Source organism: Camelus bactrianus, chromosome 3 (genome assembly GCF_048773025.1).
Source record: "Camelus bactrianus isolate YW-2024 breed Bactrian camel chromosome 3, ASM4877302v1, whole genome shotgun sequence".
Taxonomy (NCBI): Eukaryota; Metazoa; Chordata; class Mammalia; order Artiodactyla; family Camelidae; genus Camelus; species Camelus bactrianus.
In genome coordinates, this window is record NC_133541.1 from 94919273 (window position 1) to 94942468 (window position 23196).

Below are 23196 nucleotides of genomic sequence, written 5' to 3' on the forward strand. Positions count from 1 at the left end.
CGCCTCTTCCCCATGACTTGCATTCACTGCTCCAAGGGCCTGGGGTTTGATGAAGAATTCCCCAATTTCTACTTCATGGGCTCTGCTAACAGGCACAACTTGGTTTTTTGGGTTTTTTTTTTTCTTTTAGTTATTTTAATTGTGGGAGAGGTAAGATGGAGTTAAAATGGCCTTGTATCTGGTGCCAACCTGGTAGGGCTGCCCAAGGGTGCTGGCTTCCAGGCACTGTCTGTCCAAGCCTGCCATGTAGGGTGGAGTGGGTGACACACTGCACAAGCACAGGCCAAGGGGATCCTCCCCATGCACAATTCAACAAAGCCTTGGGTCCCAACAAGACTGTGTCAGCCACAAGGAAGGGACTGAGTTTCTGCTTCTGGGCACCTTTCCACAATCTGTTTGAAGGCGTCAGCTGGCAGCTGAGGTCCGTGTTTCCCTCTGCCAGGCGTGCTCTTCTGCTGATCTTCCCATAGCCAGTGCCTTCTCATTCCCTGGGCCTCAGTTTCAATGGGACCTTCTCAAAGCTGCATTTCCCTGCCCACAGTCTAAGGCAGGTTCCTTCCTCCCCTCACCCTCACTTGGAGCCTCGCCTTTATTTCCTGCATAGCACATAGCACGCTTTAAATGACTTAATAGTTGGTTTGCTCTCTGTTATCTCTCTCCCCGACTAGAATGAGCGCTGATGACACAACAGGTGTTCAGTAAATGGTGAGTAAACAAATGACTGAATAGATGATGAGGGACTCGCAGCCTAAAGAAACGTGACTGACCTGGAGTCGCTTACCACCCCTCTCTGCAGGTTATACACCTCAGGAACAGCTGTTTTCTGTCCTACAGAAACAGCTAGGACATCTAGGAAACATGCTCCATGCGTTGTCAATCCTCCAGGAAAAATGGACTCGCAGCCATGGTGTGGGCTGGGACTGTTTAATTAAGCCACACCCAAAGGAAGGTCTGGCCTTTGCTCTAGGCTCCTGGAAAGCACTCTCTAAGCACTAGCAATGTCACACCAGATAGGAGTATCCTGATTTAGGACAAGGGCTGGCCACACAGGATAGATTAACAGTGTGATTTAGGGTGGGGACTGGCCACACAGGGTGAACTAACAGTGTGATTTAGGGTGGGGACCTTGAGCCACACAGTATCAGCTGGACCTCCAGAGGGGCTGGGGGCTGATGTCAGCTATGTGGACAGCTGACTGCAGAGCCCTAATGAATCTCTGGACATCAGGCTTGGGTGAACTTCCCTGGTTGGCAATATTCCACATGTACTATCACCCATCACTGCTGGAGGAGTTAACACTGTCTGTGACTCCACTGGGTGAGGACAGCTGGAAGCTCTGTTTGGAACCCAACTGGACTTTACCCCAGGCTTCTCATATCTGCGCTGAAATTAATCTGTACCCTTTCCCTGTAACAAACCATAACTGGGAGTCTAATGGCCCCCAGTGAGTCCTGCAAGGCCTTCTAGTGAATCACCAAATGTAAGGATGGTCTTGGAGATCCCAAGCTTGCAGCTGGTGTCAGCAGTGGGTGGGGTCCTGTGGATTATGCTCCCTCTAAAGCTACACTGCCGTGAAGGCCCCCACACACAGGTGTATATCTGCCCGAGAAGGACTGGCTTCTCCTGGCTGACCGAGGTCTGCTGTCAGACCAGGCATCTGCCCTTGCTGGGACCATGCTGCCTACTGGTTCTTATTCTCCAAAGACCTCCTCCAGGAGCTGGGGAGTAGTTGCTGCCTCTCCTCAGTCCTGGCTGGTGGGAGGAACCTTCTTTCCAATGTGGGCAGTGATACATAAACAGACAAGTTGGCAGCTGGGTTGGCTATGGAGCCCAACCGTCCCTGCCTTTGTCCCCACCCCAGCCTCTCCTGTGCCCTTCCTCTGTGACCTGCTCTAGTCTTTGCAGGAGGAGAGATTGTGGAGGGTGGGCTGACCCTCCCACAAGATTTTCTCTGGCAATGCCGCAGCTTTCCTAAAACATGTTAGATCCCTTGTTCCTCTAGTGCCCACCACCACCACCCCAGCCGCCCAGCGGAGACGGCAGAGCCCCAGACAAAGTCCTTCCCGCCACAGTAAGCACAGCTTGGGGCAGCAGCAGCTTCAGATGCTTCTCAAAGTTTAGAAGTTTCAGGTTCAAATCTAAACTTAGTAGCCCTGTTGCCCTGGTAGTACAAAACAAATTCTTCCATGACTCGTATGTAAGAAGATTAGGCCCTCCATCCCTCCCTCCCTCCTCCCCAGCTCCTCCTCACCCCAGGAAAATGTTTGCTTCCCCTTAACTACGCCAGAAGCCCATCCCACATCAAGGGCCCCACCTCTCCTCTCCCTAAGCCCCAAACACAAACCTCATCGTTCTACACACAGTAAATCTGAAGGAGAGAACCAAGTTTCACTCTCTCCCTGCCTGGTGTGGTTTAAACACCATCCTGTCCAAACGCAGAGGACTGGACACGTAATCTCACCATGATCCTGAGCACCAGGCTCAGCAAAAGGTAGGGAAACACACTGTACTTTCCAGGGATGATGGCACAGGCTGCTTATTTACAAGGCCTTCCAGGAGAAATAGAGTTACTAAGGTCTTAAGAGACACAAGGTGACCTAAAGCAAAAGCCAGCCCAAGAAAATCCAAACTCAGAACACAGAAATGGAAAGGCGATGTTTCTTAAAATGTGGTACACACAAAAATCACCTGGAGGGCTCATGGACCATGCAGGTGGCAGGGCCTTGCCCCTTAAGCCTCTCCGTTAGTATTTCTGGGGTGGGGCTAGCACTTTTGTTTTTCACAAGCACGCTGAGTGATCCTGGAACAGCAGGCTCAGAGAATGGCTGTGACCTTACAGAACATCCCAGGAAGAAATTCAGGGTGTGGCTGCTCTGAACACCAGTTCCCTGGGAGGGTTAAAGAAAATCAATTCAGAATATGTTTTTAAATACCCCTCTTCTTCAAGATCCAGTATCTGTGTGCTGTAAAGAGGTATGACTCTCAAGGAAGATGCTTCACTTTTTGCCCTCTGTCCTGTCCCTCCCACTCATCATTCAGCCAATAGTCTTTGCAGGTTACTGTTTTCCAGACACTGCCGTAACAACTCAAGATCTAATATAATGGTGGATAGAAACAGACACTGTCCCTTCCCTTGTGGAAAAGGTTGCTCAAATCATCGTACAAATAAACACATAATAATGAATTTTGATAAGTGCTATGGAAACAAATGTTGAGCTCCTGCCACGGGCCAGGTACTCTTCTATGCGCTGGGGACTCAGCAGTGAAATAAACAGATACAGTCCTTCCCCTCTTTGAGCTTACTGTCTCGTAGGCGAGACTGACAGCAAATAAACATGGACTACGATGTCAAGTGCTGGTAAGTGTTCTGGAGAAAATTAAGTCAGGGTTCAGTTAGAGAGCAATGGGGGGTCTACCCAGGACAGCCAGGGAAAGCCTCTCCAGGGAGGTGACTTGTGAACAGAAATCAATGATATGAATGAAGTGAACAAGTGGATGTTTAATGGAGGGCATGACCTGGCCAGAGGGAGGTGGGCGCGGTGGGCTGCCTGCAAAGAGGGTGGCTAAATCCTCCCAACCCCTCCTCTCATCAAGAGGTGGAGTCTACTTCCGTTGACTTGCTCTGACCAACAGAAGTGGGTGGAGGAGACACTGTCCCAGTTCTGAGCCTAGACCTAAGAGGCCAGTCAACTTCTGTTCTCTGTCCTTTATAGTCCTGGTTCCCAAATAAGTTCAACTACCCTGCTGGAGAGAGAGGCTCAGATGCCTCCCCACCCCAACCCCTACCCCCAGTAGCCATTTAGAACACCCCAGCCCCATCAGGCTCCCAGCTAGATGCAACCACAAGTGTGACCCCAGGCAATACCACATGGAACAGAGGAACCACCCCGCTGAGCCACAATCCTGGCCCAGGCTTGGGTTGAGTATGGCTCAGGCAGTAGTGGCAGCGGCAGTGAAGGTGGGAGGGTTGGAGGAAGCAGACAAACCTGTAGGGCTCAGTGACGGAGGTGATGCTTCTGGCTGGGTAACGAGGGGCTGGTGTGTCCCTGCTGAGATGGGAGCACTCAGGAGGAGCAAGTCTGGGGAAAGACAGTGAGTCTGGGTTTGGATATTGGAGGTGCCAACCTCCTGCCCTTTCCCCCAAACTGAACCTGGGGGAGGGGGTGCCTCTGGGACCATCAGCAGTCTGGCCAAGGGGAGTGGCTGAGGAGCAAGAAGCTGGGCTTAACTCCAACTCACAGGGTCCCCGTCCTGAAGCAAACCCTTGAGGACCAAGCCCCAAATCAGAGGGAGTCTGAGGAGGAGGGATCATCATTCCTGGAGGAAAAAGGGAGAGGACAGTAAATGAAGTTGGCCTGATTTTTTTAACAAGTAGATCATTAAACATTTGACCCAAATGATACGAAAATGTCCCATTCCCATTGACTTCTCTGGTTGCCTGGCAACACACCCTGGCTGGCCTTACTTGGGGGTCCCCTGGCCCAGCCTGAGGGAGAGGCCTTTAGCCCCACAGCAGCCCATCTGTGGCCCTGGGCTAGTTGAACCAAGGATGCACTCCCACCCACTCACCAACAGGTGGCAGCACACTCTGTGCCTACTACCCAGAGGCTCCAAATAAATTCTCAAAGGAGCTGTTTCTGTGTGTGAGACAGGCAGCTGTCTCTTCATTTATTTGCCCAGCTCATCTTCATGCAAAGATTTCAGGCCACTAGGGTGCTGGGCTGCCTTTCTGATCCAGCTCCGAGGGCAATCCTCAGGGGCATTTGGCAACATCTGTAGATAAGTTTAATTGTCACAACAGGGGAGCTTGCACTCCTGGCAAACACTGGATAGAGGCCAGGGATGCTGCCAAGCATCTTACACAGGACGGCCCCCACAACAAGAATTACCTAGGCCAAAAGAGCAACAGTGCCGAGGTTCAGAAAACCTATTTAATCAAATTCTCAAGATTAGTTGGCCCTTGGGGTCTCAGACATCCCCGGATCAGGGGCCACTGAACCAGGCAATCCCCCAGGCAGCCATGAGAGGCTCCCGTTGCCTCCTTCACTTGCCGCGTCTCCCTCCTCCTGCCCTCAGACCTCAATCATGCCTCAGTTAACAGTTTCTGAGCAACAAGCATCTTAAGGCATTGTGCTGGCCCTGAAGGGACCAGGGGAGACAAAAACAGAGTCCCTGCCTTTTTCAGGGAGCTCAGAGGCTGCTGGGATAAACAACGTATTCAAATATGACAAGTGCTATGTGGGTACAAACACTAAGATATCAAATGAAAGAGGGGCCCAACTTTAACCAAACGATTGGAAAAGCCTCTGAAAGGTGACAGTTGAGGTCTGAAGCAGGAGCCTTCTTTTAATGAAAAGACAATATAAGTAATACTAACATGTACCTCTTGGCTGGGGGGCAGCCTGAGCCACAGGAAGGGCGCCCTGGGGGCAAGGAGGACATGAGCAGTGAGGCGTTGTGGCCGTGGAAAGTGAGGAGAAGCCCTTCACTGTCAGCCGGGGGCGAGCACACGGCCACGCTCCCACCCAGCTGCCCACAGTCACTCGGAAGAAACGTCAGCCGCCGGCCTGCGGGCCACCTACCAGCGAGTCCTCGATAGAGTGGAGCTCCTGCTGCCTGAGAAATTGAGGCCGTGTACAACCACCCAGCAGGGCCCAGAACAGTATTTTCCTGGGCTCCAATTATGAAATGGGGCTTGGTGTGTGCTGGATTGGCTGACATGGCCAGACCCGCAGAAAAGCTCAGCACAGCTCAATCGGCTGTTTTGATGGCAACAGGGTTCATTTGGTCAAGATATCCACTTGTAATTATTCCAAAAAAGTGGAGTCTGTTTGCTGTTAGTTTCTTTGTTGGTGCAGTAGAAGCCTCTCAGCTCTTTTGTATTTGGAGATACAACCAAGAATTAAAAGCTAAAGCAAACAAATAAGAGCTCCTGATTACCCTAACGGTCTAGACGTGTAACCACTGGGACTTGGTTTAATTTATCATTCAGTTATTTACAAGGTGGTGCTAACTGTGCTGAAGTTTGGAAGGCATAAAACAAATCTAACTGTGATTGGGAGATAGTACATGATTCAACAGAAAAATAAAGCAAACTTTTAGTTAAAAAAATAAAATAACATGCATCTCTTCACATTACTCACAATTCTCTCCCCCACCCCCACCTACCATAACTGCAACTACGTTGTTTTTTTTTAATATAATAAACTCATCTCCGGACTCTGTCCATGCATTGCTATAGCATTTCAACCGCCACTCAAGTATCTATATTGTGTCATGAGCTTTTCTCCTTTGTTGCTGTCTAGTTTGGTGACGATCATTTGTAACCGTGGTCAGTGTTGCAGGGCTGATTTTCTAAATGGTTCCCCGACTGTTGTTCATTTATACTGTGGGAAAGGTCACTCATGTAGAGCTTCAGGAGTCATGCTCAGCTCACCAATTTCACCGGCCTGGAGCTGCCCTCCCGCTGTTCCCTCTGTGAGTGCTACTGAGGTAAGTGGGATGACCACTATTTTATGGTGGGACAAGACCTTGAGATGGGCAAACCTGATTGCACACTGGGGAGCCTTGATAAAGTGCAGATTCCTGAGCCCTATCCCATTTGCCCAATCACGATCTCAGGTGGAGGTTTAAAATATGTCCAATTATTCTTTCACAATCTTCCTTTCAAAAGGTGGATCCTAATTCCCCTCTCTTTGAATGTGGACCGAAGGATTTAGTGACTTGCTTCTAATGAAAAAATGCAGAAGAAGTGATGCCATGTGACTTCCAAGGCAGGTCAGAAAAAACATTGGAGCACCTGCCTTGCTCTCCCTAGGATCAATGCGGGAGGAGCCGGCGGCCATGGCATCAGGACACTCAAGTAGCCCTGCAAGAGGCCCACGATGGGAGGAACTGACTCCTCCTGCCAACAACTGTACTCTTTGTCCAGGACAGTCTGTGTTCACACTAAAGTCCCATATCCCAGGAAATCTCTTATTACTGGGCAAATGGAGATGAGTGGTCACCCCAACCCCAAAGAGGCAGCACCATCTTCCCAGCCATGTGAGTGAGTCACTGTGCAGGCCAGGCCCCCAGGCCCAGCCAAGCCTTCAGATGACCTCAGCCCCGGCTAACACTTCATGAACTTCACATGAGACTCTGAGCCTAGTTACACAGCTGAGTCACTCTTTAACTCCTGACCTACAGAAGTATACAAGATAATAAAGTTTGATTGTTGTTTCAAGCCACTACATTTATTTAGCAGCAATAGATGAGTAATATACTCAGGAATCTCTGTTTCAAGACACTTCTGGGTGATGTGGTCTATGAATCAGCATTTGTGAACCATGGATCTGCTCTGATTCCCTAAGCAGCACTTTCCAACAGATCTTCCTGCAGTGATGAAGCAGTGGCACATCTGTGCAGTCCAATATGGAAGTCAGTAGTCAGCTATGGCTATTGAGCTTAGAAATGTGGCTGGTGTGACTGAGGAACTGAATTTTTAATTGATTTAATTTTAATGAATTAAATTTTCAATTTAAATAGCACACGTGTATGAGTCCATTTATATAACATTCTCAAAATGACAAAATTATGCAGACGGAAAACAGATTAGTAGTTACCAGGGGTTAGAGATGGAGGGTAAGAGTGGTGGGTGTGATTATAAAGATGAGAGATTTCTGTGGTCATGGAGTAGTTCTGTATCTTGATTGTGGTAGTGGTTACACAAATCTATACATCTGAGAACGTGACCTAGAACTTTATACACATTGTAGCAACATCAATTTCCTGGTTTTGACACTGCACCATAGTAACGTAAGATGTAACCATTGGGAGGAACTAGGTAAAGGGTTCATGAGACCTCTCTGCACTACTGTTCAACTTCCTGTTAATCTATAATTATTTCAAAATTAAAAGTTTACTTTTTTTTTAAGTAAGAGATAAGCACAAAGCATCAAAGAGCACACACGGCTATTCCTACCATGCCGGCCAGTGAGGCCCCAAATAATGCACAGATCCCCCTGATCTCTTCTGGTCATGTAGCCTCTGTCCAGAACTCCTGGTGACAGGAAACTCACTGCCTCACGAGGTTTTGTTTGGCAGCTCTAATAATAAGAAAGCTCAGGTCAGCAGGTTTCAGGGTAGAAAAGCTTTCCCCTCAGCTCTCCATTTGTGCTAGAATCGTGAATTAGGCCCAGACCTGGAACGAGTTCTCACCCCTAGGGAGAGAGCCCAAGGGACCCAACAGGAAAAGGGCTCCAGTCACCCACCACTTTCATTACCATCACTTGTCACTCAGGAGACAGACTGCAAGGACCTCGCCCTTTGCCCAGTGCAGCCCTGGGTGACCACCGTGTCAGACGCAGAGGCAGCCATTACTGAGCATCCCAGCTGACCAAGGGAAAACTAAACCCAGGTACAGGAGTTTAGACAGTGAGGAACCTTGCAGACCTTCTGGTCTTATTCCCTGCCTTTTATAGATGGGAAAATGAAGACTTGGAGTAAATGTATAGGGATCAAATTCACTTAGTTCAAACAAGCATGTATTATCTGTGGGAAGCTGACAAATGCTTCATGCTGGCTTTGAAGATGGAAAAAGAGACCATGAGCCAAGGGATGCAGGTCTAGATGCTGGAAAAGGCAAGAAAGTAAGATTCTCTCTGAGAGCCTTGGAGGGAACATGGCCCTGACAGTACCTTGGTCTGGGCTCAGTGAGACCATTTCAGATTTCTGGCTTCCAGAACTGTAAGACAATACATTCCTGCTGCTTAAAGCCACAGCATTTGTGGCAGTTTGTTACAGGGTTAGGAAACTATGATACTGCCTAACAAAACTACATCTGCTCTCACCTTTGACCCAGGAACCCACTTCTAGGACTTACTCTGCAGCTACACCTCCGATGTGAAATATGTATGCACAAGGTTATTCATTGCAGAATTGTTTGTAATTGCAACATCCTGGAAACCAGTAAATGTTTACGCACATGGCTGAATAAACTATGGTATGACTACACCATGGAGTAGTATGTAGCTATAATTTAAAATGAGGAAACTAATACCAATTGATTCCCCAGAGATGTTAAGTGAAAAAAACAAAAACATAAAAGAGTATTTATGGTATGCTACCTTTTCATGGAAAGAAGAAGGGAATATAAGAAAATATGTGTATACCTGCTCATTGTGCAAAAAAAAACATTGAGGAAGGAGACACTATTAATGAGATGCTTACCTACATGGGAGGATGGGAACGGATGATGATGAGGAGGGAAGGGGAATGGGCAGAAGTCATGATGGGGGAGTGCCTCCCCTCTGACTTTGTCTTTTTGTATAGTTCTGAGTCTTAAAACCGTGGTAATATTTCATATACCAAAAATGTTAATGAAAAACAACCAGGATACGGGGGAGACCCAAACTGAATAAAGACAGTAACGAATGCACTTACCTGTATTAGAAACAAGTAACAGAGCCAGTCACACCAGAAAGAGGGGAAGAAAAGAGCTCATCTAAGTAACTTTGGAGAACATGATTTTGACTACGCGTGGTTAGACCACAGACAAAAAGAGAACTGTGCCCATTTATTTTAGTTGGTAAACTTGCCTTTCAGAAGAGTATGGGTCAGCAACTCTAAAACTACTTTGTGTGTGTAGTGGATTAAGCTGTGTCCCCAAAAAAGATAGGTCCAAGTCCTAATCCCCAGCACCTATGAATGTGACCTCACTTGGAAATGGAGTCTGAGCAGATGTAATCAAGTCAAAGACCTTGAGATGAGAGTGGGCCCTGAATCCAATGACTGGTGTCCTTATAAGACAAAGAAGAGGGAGACTGGGCACCCAGAAACACACGGGGAAGAGGCCATGGGACTGGAGTTACGCAGGCACATGCCAGGGAACGCCAAGGGCTGTCTGCAGTCACCAGAAGCTGGGAGAGAGGCACGACCACATATTCCCTCAGCACCTCCAGAAGGAACCAACCCAGCTGACACCATGATTTTAGAACTGTGAGAAAATAAAATTCTGTTGTTTTAAGCCACCCAGTTTGTGGTAATTTGTTGTAGTGACTTTAGGAAATTAATAGACTGTGTATAGTGGGAACAAGAAAATAAGTAAGTACATGTGGATAATGAGGACCAAGGCTCTCACTTTTGAAGAAAGGAGTTACAAACAAGGAAAGGAAAGAAAGTTAAAATAAACCCTGGGGTATTCAATTGGGATCAGAGGTATCAATATAAATTCACGATTGTTTAAGAGAAAGAGAGAAAAGAAAGAGATGGAGGTGTGGGCGTATGTGTCTACACACAGTGGACAGCTTTGTCCACTGACAGGGCTTAGAAGCAATGATACTTCAGTAACGATGAGTCCACCTGGTCCCCAGATCTTGGTTTGTAAGCACCATGCTCCAGTAGAGGGAACCAGGGTTGCCTGGAAAAATGGCTGCCGCCAGGGCTGAGGCAGGGACAGTATAAGTCGAGACTGGTATATTTTGTGATTCCAGAAATTACAAATTTGCTAAGAAAAAAGTATATGGGTGTACACAGGAGGCAATCTGAAAGAGCTCTTGATTGCCAGACCTGGGAAAATTTGAGCAACAAATAAGGATATTAATTAATTGTAATCCACAGAATAAAATAAATCTCCATGAATCCATACTGATATAAATAAATATTAAATAAACAAATGGAGTAGAAGGGACAACTTTTCCTTACCTTAGAATTCTAATTAATAAATGTAGAGGAACTACTGGAAATAGAAAGTCACCCTTTGCCAAACACCACAGTAATTGTTGCAGGCAAGAACTGTCAACAGATGCTAAAACTAGTGAGCGAAAACATGACAAGAGATAGAATATTTGCATACACAAGAGATAGAATATTTGCATAGTCTGAACGTGTTTCCTCTCAAGATATTTTTTAATTACAAAGTGAAAAAATAGTAGCTTTACAGTGAGGAAACCTGGCAGACACCACCTTAACCACATGATCAAAGTTATCATCCCCAGTAATGAGACATGTAAGCACACGTGCCTCCTGACCTCACACTCAGGGAAGAACGCGGCACCACTTCCACGGTGTTCTGGCCAGTGCGCACGACCTTAGCCTAATCGGGAAAGACCGGGGGACAGTCACAAAACAAACGGCCAATACTCTTCAAGTGTCAAGTCATGAATGACTGGGGAACAATCCTAGATTGGGAGAAAATAAAGAGACAAGACAACTAAAAACAGGATATAATCTCCGGATTGAAAAAAGGACACTAGTTAGTCAACTGAAGTTCTGTTAAGATCTGTAGATTAGTGAATTGTATTGTATCAATAGTAATTCCTCTTTTTAGATCATTTTACTGTGATTATAAATGATACTGGTATTAGGGTAAGCAGAGTGAAAGTGCATCTGAACTCTCAGTACTATTTTTACAATTAAAATTATTTCAAAATAAAGGAACTTTTTTAAAGAGAATTAATTAAATCACATCTATGTGTGAGGGACTGTGCTATTGTAATAAATGCTAGATATGCCCTCTATCCTCAAAGAGTTACAAAGCATGGAGTTTACAAACAATAAACAAGGAAACAAATAAATATATATAAATGATATATTATTTCAAAGAGTGAAAAGTGCAACAGAGAACATGAAATGGGGAGAAGAATTAGATAAGTGTTCTAGTTTACTTAGGGTGGCAATAAAAGGTAAGGGCTGAAGCCTCGGGAAAACTCAGAAGGGAAACCATGTAAACATCTGACAGAAGAGTGGACCAGGCAAAACAGACAGCAAGTGCAAAAGCCCTGAGCGGGGAACAAGCTTGATATGTTTGATAAGCAAAAAAGGTTGACTGTGGCTGGAGTGAAGCCAGTGAGGGTGTTAACAGTATGAGAAGAGATTGGAAGAAGGGCTGGAGCAGAGCTTCCGGGGTTTTGACTGCCCAGATCAAGAGTGGAGATTTTCTTTCTCACCCAAATACCAGTGGCTCCTCTCCCCACACCCTACCCCCAAACATCACTCACAATGTGAATATATGTAGGACAGCATGAGGCAGGTGCTTATGAGTTCAAAATAACTACAGTGTTGTTTTGAAAACATGAAAAGATTTTTGGAAAGATGACTCAATTCTCCCAAGCCTACTTTTCTTGATTCAAACTGCTATAAAACCTTCATTTGTAGAATGATCTGGTGTGTTCCCTGAGCTTTTGCCTGGTTGGAACACATGCTTCACCAAGTAAGTCCTCACCGTTTGCTAATCAGCCGGTAAAAAAGTAGTTCTGCACATCAGTATGACAGTAAGCTGCAAGTCTACCGTAGACCACAAAACCTCTGAAGAGAAAGTCAGTGAACAGCCTGCCAGGTAATGCAAGGTGTGTCTATGTTGACTTGTAAATATTATCACTGAGACAAAACATAAAATGAGCAAATGTCCGTAGTACAAAACCTGTGGACCCCAACAAAATGTCCACAGACACTGAGGTAAAGGCCTAGTCACAGACACATTCTTTACTTACAATATTCTCTAAGGACCCAGTCGTGACCCGCTGACCTGCATGCCACACATTGTCACAGCACTGCAGCGGGCCCACATGAGGGAAATGAAGCATGTTCTTCAGAAAGAGTCTGGAATTTCTCCCCACCTCAACCCACCCTTCCTCGAGGGCTGGCAAAGGACCCGGGAACCAACCTTTTGGTGCTGCAGTGATTCGCAGCCCTGGCTTCACATTGGTATCATCTGGAGAGTTCTGCACACCCGGGTGCCCGCCCACTCCAAGAGACGACGATTTAATTGCTCTGGGATGGGCCCCCGCCGAAGGCAGTACTTCCAAAAGCGCCCTCTGGTGACTTCCGCGCAGCCGCGGCTGACCACCTTCTACAGCCAAATGCAGACCTGGTTGCTGCTAGAGAATTGGCCACCAGACGGCGCTAGAAGCTAATGCAAAGGCGCTATGGGCTGTTCTCAAACTCTGCTGTCGCTTGGAGGAGACAGTCCTTGAAATTAAGGGTGCAGACGCTAGCCTCTGGCCTCTAGCAGGTTTTTTCATCCTAAGAGTGTGGGATGTCTGCCTAGGGGCGTTTCCCCCAGATTTCCAGGCTGCTCTTGGCTGGAGCCCGCCTGGGCCTTAGTAGGGTGCAGGGGATCCCAGAAACAGCACCTCTCCCCCACACCTGTGATCTGGTCAACCAAGAAAACAAGGGGTGCCCGCCCACCCCTAGAGACGACTATTTAATTGCTCTGGGATGGCCCCCCCGCCGAAGGCAGTACTTCCAAAAGCGCCCTCTGGTGACTCTTCCGCGCAGCCGCGGCTGACCACCTTCTACAGCCAAATGCAGACCTGGTTGCTGCTAGAGAATTGGCCACCAGATGGCGCTATAAGCTAATGCAAAGGCGCGATGGGCGGTTCTCAACCTGCTGAGTCGCTGGGAGGAGACCAAATCCTTAAAATTAAGGGTGCAGACACTAGCCTCTGGCCTCTAGCAGGTTTTTTCATCCTAAGAGTGTGGGATGTCTGCCTAGGGGCGTTTCCCCCAGATTTCCAGGCTGCTCTTGGCTGGAGGCCGCCTGGGTCTTAATAGGCGGCAGGGGATCCCAGAAACAGCACCTCTCTCACTCACAAACGGAGCAAATTTCCCCACACCTGTGATCTGGTCAACCAAGAAAACAAGGGGTGTCAGCACACCCCTTCTGGGTGCAGGAGCTCTAGGGACACCAAAATAGGCCTCTCCATAGGCCCGGGGGAGGAGGGGGCTTAGTTCCCAGGCAAGGTAACAAGAATGCTACCTTTCCCTTTGGCAACCAAGAGTAATCTCTAAGAGGGCAACACTCATGCCTTAAAATAAGTGGTGGTACCCATCTCGAAATGCCCTTGAAGAAAACCCCAGTTACTCAGTAGTGCCTACTCCCTGAACAAGAAAGAGGAGATTCTAAGAAGGCATCTGTACCTGAATTACCTTAACTTTCCAAGAATGCAACATGGAGTGTTATGAAACCCTTCAAATCTGGCCCAAAATTCTGTGTGTGCAATTTTTTCCCCAAGAAGAGAGTCTATAGCTTTCACCTGAAAGATTAAGAATACAAAAGATTAAGAGTTATCCAAACAGATGGACTTTAATAAAGAAATTTAAAATATTTGGGATCCAGTTCATTTATTCTAGAATAAACATGTGCACTTTGCTCATCTCGCTGCCACTGGACCCACTCAAGGGGAATCACTCCTGGCCCCTTCCCTTGGTGGTTCAAGGACTTGGCCAGCCCAGGGCCTCCTTCTCAACGTCTCTGGCCACCTGCAGGCTCTGGGCACGATGGAGCTCGCCTTGCTCAGGTGAATTCTTTCCTTGGGAAGTAGCAGAAAAGAGGTCTTCCTGCCTATAGACTGAAAATTCCTTGAACTACCTTTTCTGCTTCAGGTACCTGCATACCTTACAGGAGGGGTCACAGGCCCAATGGGGCACATCCGTGGATTATAGCCCCAGGCTATGTGGGAGCCTCTACCACACCAGCAGGAAGATGGAGGAGGGGAGCTGGGGCTGGAGGAGACAGGCCTGACGGCCAAGGTCCCAGCAGGATATAAGGTCCCAGCAGGATATGACACACTTTCTAATGGGCCCAGGACTGACTGCTCAGCTGGACCCCAGAAGTCAATGCCGTGAGTGGCTCTGGATGGGGGATAACTCCCTTGCCCCCCACTGAGAGTGGGAGACACAGAGTGGAACAGAGCCCAATCCCTCATTTCACCAGGGAGGAAACCTAAGTTCACAGAGGGGCAGTTCTTGCCTAGTATCACCCAGAGCCACACCTCTGACCCAGGCCTGCTGCCTTCAATGTGGGGCCCTTCCCTGGCCCCATGAGGAGTCCCCAGCTCCAAGTATCCCTATGGCTGATGACCCACGCAGGGCAGGCTGGCCGACCTGCCCTCTGAGGGAGTGAGGTGCCACCCCAGCCACCAGCCACCCCTCCCCAGACACCCTCACACTCCCTGACCCGCCTGGCCACCCTCGAAGCTCCCGAGGTGACCCATTTCCCTCAGCTTCAAAACAAACCAAAATGCAGACCAACATCCTTTGTTTGTTTTGGGGGATCAGAGAAAGGGGAAAGCAGTTCTGTGGGTTTGCACTTAAAAACAAAACTGCTCTGAGCTGCCCGAGCAGAAACCAAACCAAAGGTAAATTCAGAGGCCAGAAACCCTCGTGGCAATGCTGTCTCGGAATGAGTCAGGGGAGGGTGTGGCGGGCTTGGAAACAAGGCTGCCCACTGACCCAGCACTGGTGCCCCAGGTGGGACAGCCGCAGTGGCGGCTCAAGACCATGGCCACCCCACACTCACCCTGCACAGTGTGGACTTGGCAGGAGACCAGGCCCTGATGGGGCCGGGCCTCCTCCCTTAGCAAGGGGGGGTAAGGAGTTGCGCACGGCTGTGGAGCCTGAGCCAGTGACTTGGGACCTCACAGCCCCAACCTACCCTCCATGTCAGCATCCCTAGCCTATTAGCCAGTGCTGAGTGCCCAGGACCAGGTGAAATATATCTGGGCCCTGCCCCATGGGAGCTCCCGGCCAGCAGGTGAGAGAACGGGGACGTGGACTTGGTCAGGTCCTGCATCACCCGTAGGACTTGTGCTTCCTGATGAAACTGGGCTTCCCCAGGCTTCTACCTCCAGGAAGGACCGCACAGCAGGGCAGAAACCAGGATGCCCTCCAAGCATCTGGGGGCTCCTTCCATCTCAATACCCAGGGCATATAGGCCATGGGAGACATGCTTGCTGGGGACTTTACCCAGGTCTTTTCCTGAATTTGAAAGGAGTGGGAGCACCTGAAGCCAGGCCTGCAGAGGCCCAGCTGGTGCTGTTGGAGCCTGTCAACAGCCTCAGTGAACACCCATGAGCCTAGTGTGGCAGGAGGTGGAAGGAGGACAGTGGTCAGAGACTCAAGGGTCAGCTTGAGTATCATCAATATGAATGTCCAAGGATGACCAGAGATGCTCCCAGCTAAGTGAGGATGCCTCACTTCTCCTAAGACTTTCAGATGCACAGTCTCATTTGAGCCTCAGGTCTCTCCAAGCTGAAGAGAATGAAGCAGCTGGGGTTCAGAGAGGCAAAGCAATTACTCAAGGTCACACAGCAAGCCAGTACCATGTCAGCATGGGTCGTACCCCTCCCAGGAATCAGCCCACCCAGAGCAGGATTCTAGACCGTGGGACTGACTGATGGGAGGTAGCTGGAGAGGACCCCTCCCCGCCTCCCTGGTTATTCCAGTCTAGGATGGGTTGAGTAGACTTTGGACTGAGTACCTCCATTTTCTTAAGCTACCCTTTAGGAGTTCTCCGGCAACAAACTGAGCCCCTGACTCTCATTTTCTCCTCCAGTCCTCCCTCCAGCCCTGACCACTTGGTGCCTTCACTGGCCCAATTCAGAGATGATGAAGCTGACACTCATGACCCAGCCCAGGTCACATAGCTGGGACATGGACCCAAACCCTGTCTTTCCAACTCCATAGCAGGCCTCTTTTCTGCTCGGTACCATCCCTCTCCTGTTTCTTTACCAGTGGGAATTTCTACCTTGCACTTCCTCGTTTCCATAATTGCCCTGAAGTTGGGCCTCCTCCAGGATCCCATGTGGGTTGTGATGTGGGGTCTAACCTTCAGAGGCTCATCTCCACTTGGAGGGAGGTGGATGCATACATCTGTGCAGGGGGCCCTGTCCCCTCCCCATGCCCAGCTCCAGATCCCATTGTGTGCAGGTGTGTGTACCCACCAACGGCAGCCAACATCTGGCTACCCACCAACTATCAATGGGAGATCTGCCCGTCCTTCCTGCCTGGTCCCCCTCAGCTGCTGGGCCCCACAGGGAAGCCCCCAGTGCCTGTGGATTCATAATAACTTCCAAGGCCCTGTTAGCTAGCCAGCATTGCAACTCTCTCAGGGGGACAGAGTATCCTCTTCCTCCAGAACAAGGGCTCAACAGCACATGTGTGTGCACATCTGTGTGTGTGTGCACATTCCTATCGGGGTGTGTGTGCACTTGTATACAGTGCCTAAGTGTGTGTACAGGTATAGAGATAACCATGTGATTTGCTGAGCTGTCTGTGTCTCTGTGTGTGTGTCACTGCATCATTCATATACACAATTCTTGAGCACCTGCTCCATGTAAGTCACCGCATCAGTGCTGGGAACACAAGAGAGAACCGGGCCACATGGAGAGCAGAGCCCTCATGGAGACACCCTCAGCCCAGGCCATGCTGAGGAGAGGAGGCTGGAGCGAGGGCCTCAGTTCTGCACGGGAGCCAGAGGGCAGTTTCGGCTTTTAGGGAACTAGTCTCAAGTCAAGGGCCAGCCCAAGGGCCCAGCAACCCCCAAGAAGGTCTGCCCTGCAAAGCCCCACTCCTTCCTCCCCGACCTCGTCACAGGCCAGCCCTCTAGTGCCACCAAAGACAAAGCAACACCTCCTTCCAGGAAGGAAAAAGCACAGCCAGGGGTCAAGATTCCCAAAGAAAGTCCACTTAGTCAGTCAGAACAACTCCAGGCCCCGCTAGCTTGAACTTGGCTGCTGGTGGAGGAAGCACAATGTGGCCAAGCTGCCTTGTTCACAGAGGGCGCAGCTGGTGCCCTTCTATCTGTTTCCTGTTGCTGCTGGAACACATTACCACAAACATGGTGCCTCCAAACAACACAGATTGATTATCTCACAGCTCTGGAGGTCAGGAGTCCTCAAATCAAGGTGTCAGCATGGCTGCCTTCCTTCAGGAGGCTCTCAGAGAGAATCATGTTCTTGCCTTTCCCGGCTTCTTCTGGCTGCCTGCCTTCCTGGACTCCCGACCTCATCCCGGTCTGCAGGGCCGGCAGCGCCGCAGTGCCAAACACCCCGCACCTCTGCTCTTGTTGTGCCCCCTGTTCTCACCGGCTCTCCTGTGTCCCGCTGGAAGGAGCCTTGTGGTTTCTTTGGCCCCACCTGCATAATCCAGCCTCGTCTCCCCTCTCAAGCTCTTTCAGCACATCTGCAAAGTCCCTTTGGCCATGTAAGGGAGCCTGTTCCCAGGTTCTGGGGATTTGGACGCAGACATTTCAGGGAGGTGGGGAACATTTTTCTGCCCACCACACCCAGAAATGGAAGAACCTAGCCAAGGTCTGAAGGGGTTGGGTGAAGGCCAGAGCTCAGGCTGTGGGTCCCCCAGTTCTGTGTCCTTTTGAGCAGCACCTCAGGATAGAGGAAAGAGAAGCTGGTCTCCTAAAATGTGCTGTGCAGACAGGTCAATAGCACCTGGTTTGCTTTGCATGCCAGTCCACCACCTACTAGTGGGGTGACCTTGGGCACGTGGCTTAATGTCTCAGCACCTCAGTCATCCCACCTGTGAAGTGGGATGAGGAGGAGCCACCGTGAAGCCTGGTTTGAGGCTGCAGAGAGCTTACATCACTGTCAGAGCTGAGGCATTGATCTCAGCCGGCCCCCAGCCCCCTACTCACCCCATTTAGAAATTCGAGAAGCGAGCACCTGAGAGGGAAGGGAGGCACACATGCACCCAGCAGGCCTGGTAACCAAGATAGTGCCCTTGACCCTTGGAGCCTTCTCCTGGCCGCCCCAGAGCAGTGGGGTGCCGCTTTCCTGGAATCTCCCCAGGGAATGAAGCCTTTGATAACTAAGTGGGTCACAGAAAGGGAAAAAAGACTGTTTCTTGCATGAAAAGCAGCCTGATGCAGGGAAGAAATCCTGGCTAAAACAGTTGGGTGTTGCATGCAAGCAGTCCATGGGGTCCCCCCCCCCCCGGAGTGGGTGCCCAGACAGAGGCAACAGAGATTCCGTGCGTCCCCACAGTTTGGAAGGAGGATGATGTCAGAGGTGCTGCCGAGGTCTCTCCAAACAGGAGGTTAGGATGGGGTAAGAAGAGGTCCCCGGGGCTTAGGCAGGCTTCCAGGGTGGAAGGGCATGAGCCAGGCCTCAGAGGACCATTCCTGTAGGAGAGAGAGAAGATGCTTTCCTGTCCATCTCCAGGCCACGGGGTCTCCATTCAGTCCCACAGGCGGAAACTCCGGGCCACCAAAGACTGCCTCCCAGTCCCCTCCCCCTGGTCCCCTGATGCTGCCTCCTCACTGTCATACGTCCAATAAGTATTTCATTTGCTCATGGTTCTGCAGACCCTGCCATCTGCTGCAACCCTCTGGGGTGTTTCCTTTTTGCCTTTGCTGTTTTCTGTTTTGATTCTGCACACCTTTTTGTGCCACGTGGATATACGCAAAGCAAATCAGCACATGACCTGTGGTGTTCCCACGTGGGGCGGTGAGGCTGGCTTGGCAGTGAAGCAGGACGTGTGGGGGGGGTCTTCGAGGCACGCTTCACTGCAGTGCCCTGCTTTTCACAACACCCACATCACGGCATGATCCTGGGTCATAAAAGATTAATCAGTATGCTCCAACATTTTTCTCTGACTTTTTAAAAACACAGAAATTCCATCACTACTCATAAAAGAAAGTCATACTCATTAAAGAAAATGGGGTGGTGAGGACAGACCCCCCCCCCCCCAATGACCTCACTGTCCAAAGACAATTATAGCTAATGTCTTGGTCTATTTCCTTCTCATCTTTTTTTTCCCCTGGGCATCTTTTTATTTTTAACATATCTGTGCTGGTGCTGCATGCTTACCTTCTGTTCTGGTTTTTTTTTTTTCGCCTTTAGCATTAACTTACTTACTGCTCTATCTCCAGAGTTTAGAGCAGCACTTGACACAGACAGGACCTCAACATCTATTTGCTGAACTAATGAATGAATGAGCATAGGTAATTTTTTGTTATGCAAAAATGATGATAATGATCATAACATGTGACAACTGAGGGCTTAAGTACTTTATAAACATTCTTTCATGTGACACTCACAGTAACCCTATGATGTAGGTACTATCATTATCCCCATTTTGCAGATTTATAAACTAAAGTTTACAGAGAGAGCTGTCCCAGGGTTATCCAGGTCGCACCTGGTCTCAAACCCAGGTCTGACTGACCCCAAGCCTATATTGCCAATGCTAATATATTGTATCACTGCCTCTCAGTGAACGTTTCTAGAAACAACATTTAAAACGACTTCATAATATTTTTTTTTCAATGGGCTTAGCCATTCCTCAGTCTCAGCATATTTTGGTTATTTTCTCTTTTTTCCCTCTACTTTCGTAAATAATTCTACAATAAACAACTTTATGCATAACCAAACTCCATATTTAAGGTCTATTCATTAGCAAAGACTCCCCAGAAATTGAATTACTGGTTCAAATGGTGCATTTTTTAAAGCTTTCAGGCATGTTTTTCCTTCCATGATGTTTTGTTTTGTTTTATATATGGAAATTTAGATGTATTAAACCCACCACCTACTCTTTTGTTATGTCATCCACTGTTTCCAGCTTTGAAACACCTTCCCTTTCCAGAGAAGTTAATAATTCTATTTTTCAGGGGTTGTACGGTTTGCTTTTAAATTATTCAACCCTTTAGTTCTTCAGTGCATCCTTTGAGGGATGCTCTAGAGAGAGGCCCCCATTTACACTTCCAAGTCCCCCCAGGAGTCCCCCTCCTCTGGGCAGGGGGAAGATGAAAGGGAATGTGAAATAAAGAGAGTGAGAAATTCTTTGGATGCTAGTGTTTTCCTAATTACAGGGGAAGGATTGCCACTTCTACACATGAGTGACTTTCTCCCAAGGTCTTCTATTTCTTCTCAGAAGCTTCTAAAGTGCACTGGTTGACCTGGAGTTAAGACAGAATTGTCCTAATAAGAACTGGCTTAAGAAACTCCTGGGAAAACTCAAAGGATGCAAAAAATTCTTCAGATGGAATATGAGAAATATGTCAAATTGGGGTGAGGATGCTGCTGGGCACACCGGGGAATGGGCTTTGGGCAAGGGGGTGATGGAGTCAGGGTAGGAATAGGGTCAGCGACCCAGGTGGATAAAGACCTCCCCCACTTCCCAGCAAAAGAACCACAGGGGAGAAGGGGGAAGGCCTCTGGAGGATGAAGGAAGCCACCCTCTGACTCCCCACACCCCATAGAATAGGCTTCTGGGTGGTCCTTGAGGGCATGCACAGCATCCTGGCTTTGGGAAGAGCAGGCAGCTTATCAGGCCACATATAGGGCATGGGTTGTGCCCAGCAGGAGGCGCGTGGTCAAGGGAGCCAGTGAGGCTGAAGTCCAGCCCACACCCTCCAGCTGAGAGGATGGAACCCTTCTTCCAGCTTTCTCAAAGGGGCCGGTAGGGCCAGTGGCTGCCTGGACTGTCACACTGAATTGCAAAGCCCTGGACCAAAACCCAGGAGGCCAGGCCCTGACTCCCACTGGTCATGGCTCTCCAGGTGGGAACCTGAAATACTCTCTCTATGCCTCAGTATCCCCATCTATATGATGAAGGGGTCGGCCAGGCGAGTCCACCAATCCCCATGGAACTCTGCGCTCTGATAATGAGTCTATTCTCAGAGTCTGCAAGCAGCTCTCACACTGCGCTCTAAGCGCTCCACCTGCAGGGCCGAGAGAGAAGACACACGGATCAGGCCAAATGACCGAATAACCAGCCCTCTCCCAACAGAAAGACTATTTCAGAGCAACCTGCATTTTAGTGTGGGGTCAGAACTCCCCAAGGTGCCTTTCCCTTCCAGCTCCCTTTAGAGGGCTTCATTGTCACAGCCTTGTGAGTAAGTCAGCGAGTCCCCTCACTCACTCTCTGGTTGTGACACCAGCTGTACCATCTCCCTTTCCTCTTCCTGTAAACCCAGCTGAAGTAGTATTAACAATCAACACTGGCAGAGAGGGTATAGCTCAAGTGGTAGAGCACATGCTTAGTATGCATGAGGTCCTGGGTTCAATCCCTGGTACTGCCTCCAAAAAAATATATAAGTAAGTAAATCTAATTACCCTGCCCCCTCAAAATTAATAAAAATCATAACTCACAACTTTAAAAAAGTTGAAAAAAAAAAAGAAAAACAATCAACACCAACCAATGTCTTGAGCATTGTCAGGCATCATCAACAAGCCTGTGATGGGTCACTGAACCCCCACCTGTCTGCCCAGAGGCCACGCTCCCCCTTTTGCAAGGTTAAGGAACAGAGGCTCCAAATCCAACAACACAACCAAGCAGGATTCGAACTCAGATCACACCGACCCCCAAACCCAGGCCCTCATGACATTTCTACCTCTTTTGTAGATGAGGAAACGGAAGCAAGGAGTGGTTGTTTCACTTGCCTAGCTCCCCCCCCCCCAGCAAGTCAGCAAAAAGGTGACTTTCAATTTATTCTGAAAAGGCCCCACTCTATTCACCAGCCCCTGCAATGCCTCATCCCCTCCAAAGCCCGGGAGACTGCATTCTGTCAGTTTCCCTTGGATCAATGGACCTATTGCTCAACCCCCCACCGTTTGCTAGGTCCCTCCCCTGAGCCATGCCAGGGCCAGGTGCTCTGGGGAGAAGGCCAGGCCCCCATCCTGCAGGGAGAAGTGCTCAGTCCTAGAGAGCCGGGCTGGGAGGAAGTCCAAGGGTGGGGGTGGGGGACAGAGCAGGTTGTTCACTCCATTCTGCCTGCCTCACCACATTCCAGGACAGGAGCAGTGCCCGCCCATCCCACACTGATGAACAGGAACCTCCACTTTGCTGGGCAACTTGGGCCACTCAGTATCTCTGTGCTACCTCCAGGCCACAGCCCACCCACCGTGGCAGGTATTCAACCAACCCCTGCAGCCTCACCTGGGAGAGATGCGTTTTCCCTAAACCACAAATCAACCAGTCAGAAACAACGCTTCCTCCCATTCTTTATGTCGGGTTCCTCCCAGAGCTGGCATTTACTCATAGGCATTAAAAACGCACAGAACCGAGTACAGCGGAGAAGTTACGACTTCCCGCGGTTTGCAGAGCCAAGAGGAGGGAACAAGGGGCTCCTTTGTTGCGAGGGTTGCTGTTTGTCACTGACTACGGCATTCTTAAGGAATTATGATATTAAAGATTTAATAACCATTTGATATATGCAGTAAAACGATTCAATTACAGCATTTCTGGAAAGTGCTGTCATCTGTTACAGGAATTTACCAAGCGTCTTTTAATAAAGTCGGTTCTAAATGAGACACCTCTTTGGCGCGGTAATTTTCTGAATGAAGCTACCCTGAAGTACTAATTAGTTTGTTTTTAATGCTTAATTTACTCTGCCAACAGAGTGGTTAGGGTGGAGCTGACCTGCTGGAACTGGATGAGGTACAATGTGCAGCAGGTATGGCCTCTCCCCGCTGGAGAAAGGGA

General features: G+C 49.1%; 1 long non-coding RNA gene and 1 pseudogene across 1 annotated transcript; one reads left to right on the plus strand and one right to left on the minus strand.

Annotated features, from left to right (window-relative positions):
* Window positions 1–2277: 2277 nt before the first annotated feature.
* On the minus strand, window positions 2278–19146 carry LOC141577081 (uncharacterized). Its single transcript, XR_012505637.1, has 4 exons — window positions 12644–19146; window positions 4240–4317; window positions 3987–4079; window positions 2278–2888 (listed from the first exon to the last, which is right to left on the minus strand). It is a non-coding gene; the product is annotated as an uncharacterized LOC141577081 (long non-coding RNA).
* On the plus strand, window positions 5378–7957 carry LOC141577245 (mitochondrial pyruvate carrier 2 pseudogene; annotated as a pseudogene).
* Window positions 19147–23196: the final 4050 nt, after the last annotated feature.